At 43.6% G+C, this 11,807-nt stretch overlaps 1 pseudogene; it reads left to right on the top strand.

Moving 5' to 3' along the window:
• Window positions 1-1,053: 1,053 nt before the first annotated feature.
• On the top strand, window positions 1,054-11,633 carry LOC121162828 (annotated as a pseudogene).
• The last annotated feature ends 174 nt before the right edge of the window (window positions 11,634-11,807 follow it).

Raw genomic sequence — 11,807 nt, 5'->3', positions numbered from 1 at the left:
ATACATTGTTTTGCTCAAGTGTTCAATATTATTGCATCTGCCTAAGCATTTTCACAAAAAATTTTTCAATTTCAACTAGAAGGCTTACTTGTTATACTTAAATTAAGTTCCACACAAATGTCTACTACTGGTGTTTTTCATATTTGTTTTTTCTTATCTCAATGACAAATCAATGGCATTAAATTAGAATATTTATTTTTTTCACCCATTTTGCTTTCCTGCTGATATATATTTTTTTCCATAAAGAAAATTTTATTACACCACTGAGTTATAGCACTTGATATCAGTACTATTGATAGTGCAGAATTCATAACCACAAAAAACAGGCAGGGAAGTTCCATACCCACAGTGCACTCAAAGCCCAAGGCAATGTAGCAGTAGACTTAGCTGACCAGTCAAGTGCCTAGAATAAGCATCCACTGATGAAATCAATGGAGGAATTTCCACACTATTTTTATGAGAATCATGACCTTGCCCCGATTCAGATGATAGGAAATCATCTAACTTTGAGTTCATTTGCCATCTTGATGTGTGTTATTTAACAACCTAATCACCAAATATTCTGGAAGGGGGCAATTTAATGCCATTCTCTTCTGTGGAAACATTGTCCAAACTTCAAAAAGCGTGGCAAAATGCATGTGTGCCAATTTCACAAATCTAAAAGCTGGATGATGAAGTGAGATTGTTTCTAGAATACAATGCCTCAGTGGAACAAGGCATAAGCGGCTCCACAAATTATTTTCCTGTCAAACATTGAAGTCATAAATGCTAACATGGTTAACAAGATACCAAGAATGTTGAAAACACATACACTTTTCATAACACTGTCATGTGTAATAAACATCCACAATTATTTTGATGTCAAATATAGATCTAGATATGAAATTACTGTGAGAAACAATTACTGTAAGCCACGCCATGGACAAACAGATTATTGTGCAGTGATGTGTGACTGTTGAAAAAGATTCCAAGTGATATCAGTCAGTTTATATGAAATGTGCTTCTGAGGAAGATCCAAGACACACACGGTGTATTGGTTGTATCCTGGGTACGATGGAAGGACTGAGGAACGGGGATGCACTGAAAACAGGAATGAGCATTGTGACAGTGATGGGCAAGCTGCGGGCTGACCAGCAAGTCTTTGTCATCCATGACTAAAAGCTGTTGAAAAGAGCACACCTCAGGATAAAACAATGTGCCCCATAATTCCAACCAGTAAAGCATAGAAATAAACAGTAGGGTTAGTTTAATCCACAGAGTCGTGCAAACGAATTGACACTTGAAGTGCCTTATAATGGGTGAAAAGGTGGGCAATAAGACATACGGAATTGCACTGGGTATTCATGGATACAATAACATGGAGTGCATCAGCTAGAGGAACACACAGCTCTAATGTAATATCTGGTATGGAAGTCTAATTATGGATGGAGTAGGAAGATCGTGGCACAGAGCACTTTCCCAGGCCTAGGCAGAGAAAGTTCAAGGATTTCATGACAAATGCAGACACTGGCTGATCCTCCAAGGCCGACACAAAGGGCAGACTGACATTTGCCACCCGGGGAACAGAAGGCAGATCACCAAGTATGCCTTCCAGAATTCTGTAATGATTTTCTGAAACAGCTGGTCCTCATTCCTCCCCCTTCCCAGAGTATCAGTGACTGAATCACAATCAGGTGCTCATGAGGCTTCTACTGAGAGATTCAATTACTGATCTCTGTGTGTGGAAGGTTGCATTGTGGGTGGTAGATCTCAGACACAATAGGCTAAGCTCTCAGCGACACTTTTTAAAAGTGATTCCGCAGACTGAGAGCCTAGACCTACATTGACCTCATGCCAAATCACCATTACATGTGGTTAGCTCTGGGATGCAGACGTTGAGACTACAGTTCTGTCTGCCTCATTCATTTCACAAATTTCAGGAGATAATGAGGACTCAGATCAATGGAGTGGGTACAAAATATCTCTTCCCTTTATTCCTTCTTTTCTTATTCTAGGTTTTCTCACTAATCTGTGTTTTGAAGGCATGGGGAGAGCAAACAGAAAAGTGAAAATGGAAGCAAATTAAAGAGAAAGAGAGGGAGGACACACCACCCTTCATTGGTGTGTCTTGCTGCAGCTTCTGTATACATTGTTTAGAATTCTGAATAGGGAGAAAGCACAGGGAGACACAAGCAGACACTCACATGCAGACATAAGCACAGCTCACACACAACTCAACCTTGGGCTTACCAGTCTGCTGCTGTTATATCATCATTAGGCTTCATTAGGAATGATAAACGGATCCTGGCTGAATCTCGTTGCATGTAGTAAAGGGGGGAAAACACACCCAACCACAGGTCTCCATCAGCATCAATCCTGGAGCCCAATGGCTTATAGCAGTACTGGGGATGGTTGTCTTGGGAAGTGTCCCAAGCATTCAGGAGCAAGCACAGCAACACCACAGGCAATGGCATGGTATAGCAACCCATTACAGGGTTCAAGCCCCAAGCACCTGCAGATAGTAGGAGAACTGGAGCTGGCATTTGTGTGGATTCTCAGCTGTTTCTCTGGAGGCTAAAGCAGTGTGCAGGACACCCCCATTTCCATCTCCAGTCCTGCTGAATGTCTTCTACTTGTAGATAGTATATATGCAAGTCTGCGGAGCCACACAGGGTCACAAATCCAAAGGGAGATGCTTCAGCGGTTATGGTTATATGGAAAAATAACCGTCTTACCCACTTTCCTGTAGCCCTTGAAATTTTTACCCTAATTAACTATGTAAAGATTGTCAAAATATTTAAAAAAAAAAAAAAAGATAAGTTCATGCATTTTGTTCATTGTGAAGGGACCATATTTTTATGTGAAAAAATATTATAATACATGTATATGACATAGTGAAACATTTATACAGCACCTCTCATAAAACAAGCACTCTTCTAATTCCCTATGATGAGTATTGACTACACATCGTTGTGCTATTGTTATGAATAATTACCCTATTTTATGATGATGTATAATAATATGTATATTCATTATGCCTATTTTATGAATGAGAGAGGCTACAGTGTACTCTTCACTGGATTATAACTGATACAATCCAGATTTGAAACCCTATTTGACTAATAGGAACGTTTAATGCATTTCTTTTTTTTTTTTTTTTGGAAAGATTTATTTATTTTTCATTACAAAGTCAGACATACAGAGAGGAGGAGAGACAGAGAGGAAGGTCTTCCCTCCGGTGAATCATTCCCCAAGTGAGCGGAACAGCTGGCACTTCACTGATCCGAAGCCAGGAACCAGGAACCTCTTCTGGGTCTCCAACATGAGTTCAGGGTCCCAAAGCTTTGGGCGGTCCTCAACTGCTTTCCCAGGCCACAAGCAGGGAGCTGGATCGGAAGTGGAGCTGCTGGGATTAGAACTGGCACCAATATGGGATCCCGGGGCATTCAAGCTGAGGACTTTAGCCGCTAGGCCACGCTGCCAGACCCTAACACATTTCTGTATGTCAAGCGAAGACCTATCATGAAAGCACTTTATTCTAATTAAGGTGAGACAGATATTAAGGATTTTAACATACATATTCTGTAAAACATGAAAATATTTACAGATAATTAAGGGGGGTTGGAAACATAATATCATATAGAATAGGAGAGGGAAAATATCTCAGGTTAAGCCCATTTAATCAGAGACCTGAGTGGGTGGTACAGTGTACCATGTGAATTTGTATACTAAAACCAGTCTTAGCATGCAGAGGGTCAAAAACAGCAACTGTGACTAGAGTAGAAGAGCTGAGGAGGGGTAGGACGTGTTATAGTCAGAGATATGACAGCTCCTAATCTTACTGGGCCTTATGGATCATTGCAGGGATGTAATTTTTGATGAGTTGGCTGAGCAGAGTCCCAGGAGGGAAGGGTTGACACCCTCTGACTAGGACAATTCAGGTAGAACTTTCATAAAGGGGTTATAGAGTTGTGGACACGATACAGGCAAGTCCCAAAATGTAGTGAAGTACACGGTAGCTTGTTAATATCTTTAACTCTGAAGAAATTAGGTGAGGGAACAACTGCCCAAATATGGAAATGAGAGGGCGTTTATTGGGAAGAGTCAAATGAGAGGAGTTTATTGGGAGGTCATGTGGCAGCCAGTGCTAAATTCTTCAAGATATAGTGAAGGCAGACTGCACACTCCATCCTTATGAAGTCAAAGCATGGTCTTTCCAATAGGTAAAACCCAAATCAACATCCACTGACAGAGAGGCAACCTTCCTAGATATGGCAGGGTAGAGAATGTGGACCATTAGTAAACGAACTGAATCTAACCAGGAGTAGGTACCTTTGTTAAGTCTTAAAATCTATTCTTCTCAATCACCTGGGTGAAAAGTTCCATATACCTTCTGAGGAATTCTTGTCAACTCATTGGCTGTCCTAGGATGCTCTCCAGTGTGTTGATGCTTCCATTTGAAGCCTAAAACGTTTATTACTAGTACCAGTGTTCCTCACGCAGGAGTATAAATAAGATTTTAGAAGGAAAAGTGTAGCAATTAAGCCCAAACCTTAGGATCCAGAGGAGGGACGCTTCAACCAGCCAACCTGGTAGAAGAGTTCTGTTGAACTTCAAAGTGTCATGGTTGCCATACTAGCATACCTTAATATGCTATACCAGCATTAGTTAATGTTACCTGAATGAAGTGGGGCTGTTTCTAATTCCTTGAGGGCAGGAAGGAGACCATTTGACATTCAAATCTTTCCCTAATTAGTTCCCTTGATGTGCTTCATACTTTAATTTTTTATGGTAAAGGGAGCAGCTGGGTCCTAAGAAAGGCATGGTGATGATGTGTCCAGACCTGTAGGTGTGAGGATCTGGATTAGTCCTTCCACTATGTGCTGGGAATAGGCCTGGTTGGAAATCTAAGGGGATTCCCCAGCTGGGTTGTAGTTCCCACTGGAAAACCTGGTGCACAGAATGGGGCAATGATCTGGGCTGGACATGGCCACAGTGTGCCTTGGCATAAGTGTGGACTGGGTGTGAGGAGATTCAGAATGGGCTAGACTGTAGAACCCACTGGTGTGTGTGAGATCCATGCTGGTTGGGTATAGGATGGGCTTTTCTAGGTCTTGGCTCCCACTGAACCACATGACAACTGAGTCAGGTGTGCGACCAGGTGTCCCTGGGATGGAACACCCAACAGTAAGAACCAGAATGGTTGTGGGCTGGTTGGGTGTGGCCACTGTTCTTGCCAGGACAAGAAGTGAACCAAAGCTTGGGCCAATGACACATTATTGTGCTTAAGATCTGTCACTGGGAAGAGAGCTGATAGAGGAGCTTGGGGGAACTCCTTTGTCAGGACAGAGTCCCTGCAAGTGAGCAGAACAATGAAAGCAAGTAGTCTAGACCAGGACTTGTTACAGTACATGCCACCATACATGTGGGCATGCCAGACTGGGTCAGTTCATAACACCTACTGGCAGATCTGAGAAGTATGGGGTGCAGGACAGCCCGGTTTGGGCAGCAGCACCCACCAACAGGAGCTGGGACTGGTGTCAGACCAGGCTGGGCCAGGCTAAAGCACCCAGCAGCATATTCAGAACTGAGCAGGGCACACCAGACAGGGCTGTAAAGGGAGGATCTGTGGCGAGCATGGTTGAACTTGGTAGGGGAGTTCTGATGATTTCCCTGATTTGGGCCACTGCTCGAGCTGGTGAGTGTGAGATCTGCCCCTGGGGCAGACCAGGCTGGGCAGGGCAGTAACTGCACATGGCCTGCATGTGAACTTGGTTAGTGGGAGAGCCAGACTGGATTAATTGACTTTGACTGTATCCACTGATGGAGGCATGGAATGAACCAGAGCAAGTACATGGGAACCTGTGGAGCACTTCTGGTACCGTAGCAGAGGAAAAGGGGCAGAACAAATTGGGCTAAAAGGGCAGAGCATGCAGTTGTCTATGGCTCTGTGTTCTTGCCTGTGATGGACACTTGGTGTGAAGTGACTTATGGTGAGAGTTTATATGCTTTCTGCATTTTCAGTTTGCAGCAACATTTGGTGTGTTTTTCTCAAATATCTTCCTATCTATGTGTGCTTCTGTGTAAGAAACGGTGGTTGACTCAAAGAATGACTCTGCAAATGTGCAAGTTAACCTCTGTCAACTTAGCATTTAGCAAAAAAGAGTGAAGGAGGTGAGCCTCCATCTGATAGCAAGAGCTAAAACTAACCCCGGAAACAAGAAATGTGCAATTCACAACAAATAATGTAAATTAGTAGGACCATATGATGAAAAGGAAATAGTACTTCACTAACTTAGATTTATAATTCTATTAATGAATTTGAAGCTATTGGTGGGCTGAATTACTAGGCCAGATTGATGTTTTCTTCAGGGAATCCTGTACAGAATCTGAAAAGCTAACATGTTTAAGTGTGCATAGAATACTACCATTTACCTAGCACATACGATGGCATTTCAAATTGCAAGTGTAAAAGTGTAAGAGATTGTGTGACAGGATCGTGAAATGCTGCTTCACTAAAAGCAAAACACTGTCAGAGATTCTACAATCTCAAAATGCAGACAAGAAGACATGAACAATCTCATTCAAGCAAAGGAAACAAACAAAAAAAAAGCCCCATAATTTTCAGTGCACCTAAAACATAATTTTCAGTGCAACTAAAGGACTGGTTATATGAATATATTACATTCCTATCATTCATTAACATAAAGACCTCTATTAACGTTCAAATGATGGAGCATATTTAGTAAATTAGACAAATCCAGAAGATGTTTCAGGAAACTAGAGCCAAGAATCCAGAGTGAGAAAACAGACTGTCCTTTCTCATAGGCACATCAAGTGTGAGAGCCATTTGTACATTCCAAGAAGTCATATTTTCACTTAAGAAACACAGTATGGTTATAAAGCAAATTGAAATTATGATATATCAAACATAAAAGAATGGGGCAGATTGATGGTAGGAAGGAATATGTTCATCATCTTAGAATGATATCTATGAAAATGTGAAATCAGTTTTTTACATTAATCAGTGTTTTAACACATGCAGAAAAAGGAAGAACCATGCAAGAGTAAATGACATGCTAGTTGAGAATTCAGTACAGAAAAGTGAATAAATCAAACTAAGTGAACACCCTGCATGATGTAACCAGGAGTTTGTCAATCAAATGCTGCTGTCTCAAAGAGAATGACAAATAGTACAACTGATCTGATCAAGTGAAGCATTAAGGTAGGGGACTGCAGCAAGACCAGTGAGAAATTGCAGAGGTGCAGCTGCTTTCAGAGGCAAGTGTCCTGTGCTTTTAGAGTGCCGATGAGTCAGGTGGTTTTCAGGTGACCCCAGAGATCGCTGACAACAGAAAGCTTGCTCTTGCCTGTGTCCCCAGGTTTGAACACATTGAGACTTATCTGAAGAATTGGTGAACTGTCATACCTGCTGGAACCACTTCCTTCAGAAGGGTCCAAAGGCCACTCTGACATGCTCTGGAGCTCTGGCAACCTTCCTCTCAGCTGCTCCCTCTGCCCGGGCTGGGACAGTACGGAATGGCACCTGAGTCTGTCTGTTGCTGCTTCAGGGCTAGACTGTACTATTGCTCTGAATTCCATGGTCTGATTATTCTCTCTGATGTTGGCTTGTGTTCAGGTGGCTGTGGAAGAACTACCAATATGTGTTGGCCTTTTACTTTGCCATCCAGGAGATCAACAAGGATTCCCACCTGCTCCCCAACCTCACCCTGGGATTCCAGTGGTACAATGCAGTGGTACAATTCCAGTGAACTGTTCACCTTACAGAGCCTCCTGAACTGGTTGACTGGGACCACTGGAAATATTACCTAACTACACCTGCCAAACACAAGGAGTGCAGGGGGCCACCATTGTTGGAGCCACTTCAGCATTGTCCATTGAATTTGGAACCCTTCTGGAGCTCTACAAAACCCCACAGGTCAGTGAGTTTTGAATCTGGAGAGAAATGCTTGAATCTTTCTAACACATTTGGAATGAAGGTGGCCCAGTGTACACATCTGACTGTGTTGTGGGAAGGATTCAAGCATTTTGGGGGACATGTGATTATTCCTAGTGCAAGCAGAATGGGATAGGGGAAAGAGCAGTGAATACTGAGTCTGCCTAGATTCCTGCCTAGTGTCCAATTATGCTACTTCCATGTGCTAGTTACCACTTCTGATTCATGTTGACACCTGATAGTTTCTAAATGATGTGCCCAGCATGCTGAAGTATCCCGTGGAAGGAAAACATTGTCTTAGGTATCACCTCAAATTATTGGAGCTGGGGATATAGACTTCCACTTCTGGTTGTGTTTTGGAAAACATTGGTTCTGAAGGTGTGAAGTCATATTTTTTTTAAAAGATTTATTTTTATTATTTTTTCATTGGAAAGGCGGATATACAGAGAGGAGAGACAGAGAGGAAGATCTTCCATCTGATGATTCAGTCCCCAAGTGAGCGCAACGGGCCAATACTATGCCGATCCGAAGCCAGGAGCCTCTTCCGGGTCTCCCACGCGGGTGCAGGGTCCCAAAGCTTTGGGCCGTCCTCGACTGCTTTCCCGGGCCACAGGCAGGGAGCTGGAAGGGAAGCGGGGCTGCCGGGATTAGAACCAGCGCCCATATGGGATCCCGGGCGTGCAAGGCGAGGACCTTTAACCACTTGCGCCACCCTGCCGGGCCCGAGTGAAGTCATATTTTAAAAGACACATTTATGTGTCTAGTTGGCACTCCAAAGGGAGAGATGATAAGAAAATGCCTAGAGAGGTCTTTGATCCATTGGTTCAATGCCCACAGTCCCACAGCGGTTAGGTCTGATCCAGGCACAGCCATGAGGCATGTGTCACTTGAGTTGTCCAATGTGGCAGGAAAGGTCCTAGTTCTTCAGTCATACATGACTACCTTGATGGACATATTAGCAGGACACTGGGTCAGAAGCTGATTAGCCTGGATTGGAATGGGTCCTCTGACATGGAATACAGCAGATTAACCCACAATCCCATGGAAGTTTTGAGATCATATTGTAGTAGACAAGTATTCTTGAGTACAATGGCAGATTTTCTCAGCATTTCCAGAGACCATGCGACATACACATCCATGTTTCAGATGTGCACTCCTTCCCATCTTTGTTTTAGAAGGAGAGAGGCAAATAAAGAGCACCCATCTTCTGGTTTACACACAAGCATAACAGATGTGTAGAGCCAGGAACACATACCAGTTCAGACTATGACCCAACTAGTTAAGTCAACATGACTGCCTCCTCTGAACTATCGAGCATCTCAGAAAGATGTCACCAATGACCCCAACATGAGCCAGAATCAAGACATGTGTCTGTCAGACATAGCTTACCTTGTTATTAGAAGGAAATTTGCATTGGAAAATTGTTCTGTCCATGACCAAACAGGGTTTAGTGAATATATTTTAATGGAAATATTTCCAGCAGTAAGCAGTGAGTTCCAAATATCAGGGATTAACACAGTAGAGATTCCTGTCTGATACAGAGTCAATTCCAATAGTGACTACTCTGCACCACCAACGACAGTACACTAGGACAAGGGAAAGTCCATGATCTTGGTCTCAGCACAAGTCACAAAGAGGAAGCAGAAATGGATGTATCTTCTTAAAAGCTATGAATGGAAATTGTATTTATTGACCTGAAGAAATGGGCACCCAGCTATGCTCTTCTTTGTGACCAGGACAGTAGGTTGTTTTATTTCTACTGTACTCTTCCTCTACATTATATATTGAATGGCTAAGGTCACCCTGGAATAATTAATTTCACTCAAATCCGGATTGTTTACCCAATTCAGAGTTGATCTTGATTTTTTGTGCTTTCAGCTGACCTTTGGTCCTTTTGATCCCATGCTAAATGATAAGAAGCAGTTCCAGTTCCTCTATCAGATGGCCAGGAGTGACAGCTCTCTGGTCCATGCCATGATCTCCTTTCTTCTGCATTTTGGCTGGACATGGGTGGCACTCTTTGTGTCTGATGACATGAAAGGAGAGCAGTTCCTGCAGGACATCCAAACAGAGATGCTGAAGAGAGGAGTGTGTGTAGCCCTGACAGTGAAGCTCCCTGTCACCAAGAGGCTGTATCAAGAGAGTGATCTGACTTTCATGAGCAGGATCCAAGCTTCAACTGCAAATGTGCACATCCTCTATGGTGATGTAAGGGCCCTCATTGCTGTGGAAATTTCGGTGGAATTCTTTCTAACCATAGGGAAGGTATGGGTGATGGCATCCACGTGGGACATCGTTGTATATGAGACAGACATGGAAAAATGATCGAAAGTTTTCCAATAGAATGAAGATGCTAAATGAGGATGCACATGTTCTGTCATTTACAGTATGAGGATTGAGAGCATTGGTTTTAGTAAGGTTGCCATAGGTATTTGGGCCTGCTTACATCTGGGAGAGAAGGCTACAAAGTTGATGTCCCTAGGCAATACACCATGGTGACACAGGACTTGACATGAGGGAGACTGAAAGGGATGTATGAGGTGAAGGCTGGAAGAACTCATGTCCAAGGGATCCTCATCATGTCACAGAATGAGCCTACCTTAGCACATGTCTGTTAAGATCTCTTTGAATGTGTTTCTTCCCATGAGCAGATGAGCACTCTGCCCAAGTCAGAAAGGTAGAAACTGGCTCTACTGTGCCCCAGTACACAACACAACAAATCCATATTTTAGGCGCACTGCAGAGCTGACCCATTTTCATAATGATTCTGAATTTCCACAATGGACACCCTGACTCTATCTCTTCCTATAGATGCACAGCAGTGCATCCGGTGCTCAGAGCAAGAGTACACAAGCTGGAGACATTCCTAGACTTTGATGATTCTCAGGGGACGGCTCTGGCTTGCATGGCTCTGGCCCTGTCCCTCATCACAGCTGTGGTCTTAGGAATCTTTGTGAAGCACCAAGACACACCCATCGTCAAGGCCAATAACCGCACCCTCACCTACATCCTGCTCATCTCACTCCTCCTCTGCTTCCTCTGCTCCTTCCTCTTCATTGGCCATCCCAACACAGCCACCTGCCTCCTAAGACAAATCACATTTGTCCTGGTGTTTACAATGGCTGTTTCTGCTGTGCTGGCCAAAACCATCACTGTGGTTCTGGCCTTCAAGGCCATGACACTTGGAAGGACCATGAGGTGATTGCTGGTGTCAGGAGCCCCAAACGCTGTCATTCCCATCTGCTTCCTCATCCAACTGACTCTCTGTGACATCTGGCTGGCAACATCTCCTCCCTTTGTGGACTCAGATGCATACTCTGAGCATGGACACATCATCCTCTTGTGCAATGAGGGCTCCATCACTGCCTTCTACTGTGTGCTGGGCTTCCTGGGCTCGTTGGCCCTGGGCACCTTCACTGTGGCTTTCCTTGCCAGGAACCTGCCTGACATGTTCAATGAAGCCAAGTTCCTGACATTCAGTATGCTGGTGTTCTGCAGTGTGTGGGTGGCATTCCTGCCTGTGTAGCACAGCACTAAGGGGAAGGTCCTGGTGGCCGTGGAGGTCTTCTCCATCTTGGCTTCTGGTGCTGGTCTCCTGGGCTGCATCTTTGTCCCCAAATGCTACATCATATTCGTAAGACCTGAGAGGAATTGTTTGGAAGCTTTCAAGAAAAGAACATGTTGTAGGGGATTCTAATACAAATTTTTCTTGTTCTGCTGTCATATTGTGAGAGTTACGACCCTGCCACCACCATTAAGTTGCATGCATGCCAAAAATATTAATAAGTAAAATCATTTGCTATAGAGAAGTTGTGTGTATGGCATTTAGCTGAGAAATCTGAGTTAATGACATCAGCTTTGGGCTTTGGCT

This window comes from Ochotona curzoniae, unplaced genomic scaffold (genome assembly GCF_017591425.1).
Source record: "Ochotona curzoniae isolate NIBS_2020 unplaced genomic scaffold, NIBS_Ocur_1.0 contig_545, whole genome shotgun sequence".
Lineage (NCBI taxonomy): Eukaryota > Metazoa > Chordata > Mammalia > Lagomorpha > Ochotonidae > Ochotona > Ochotona curzoniae.
Note: the sequence above shows the minus strand (reverse complement) of the source record. Positions and strands in the feature narration are given on the sequence as shown.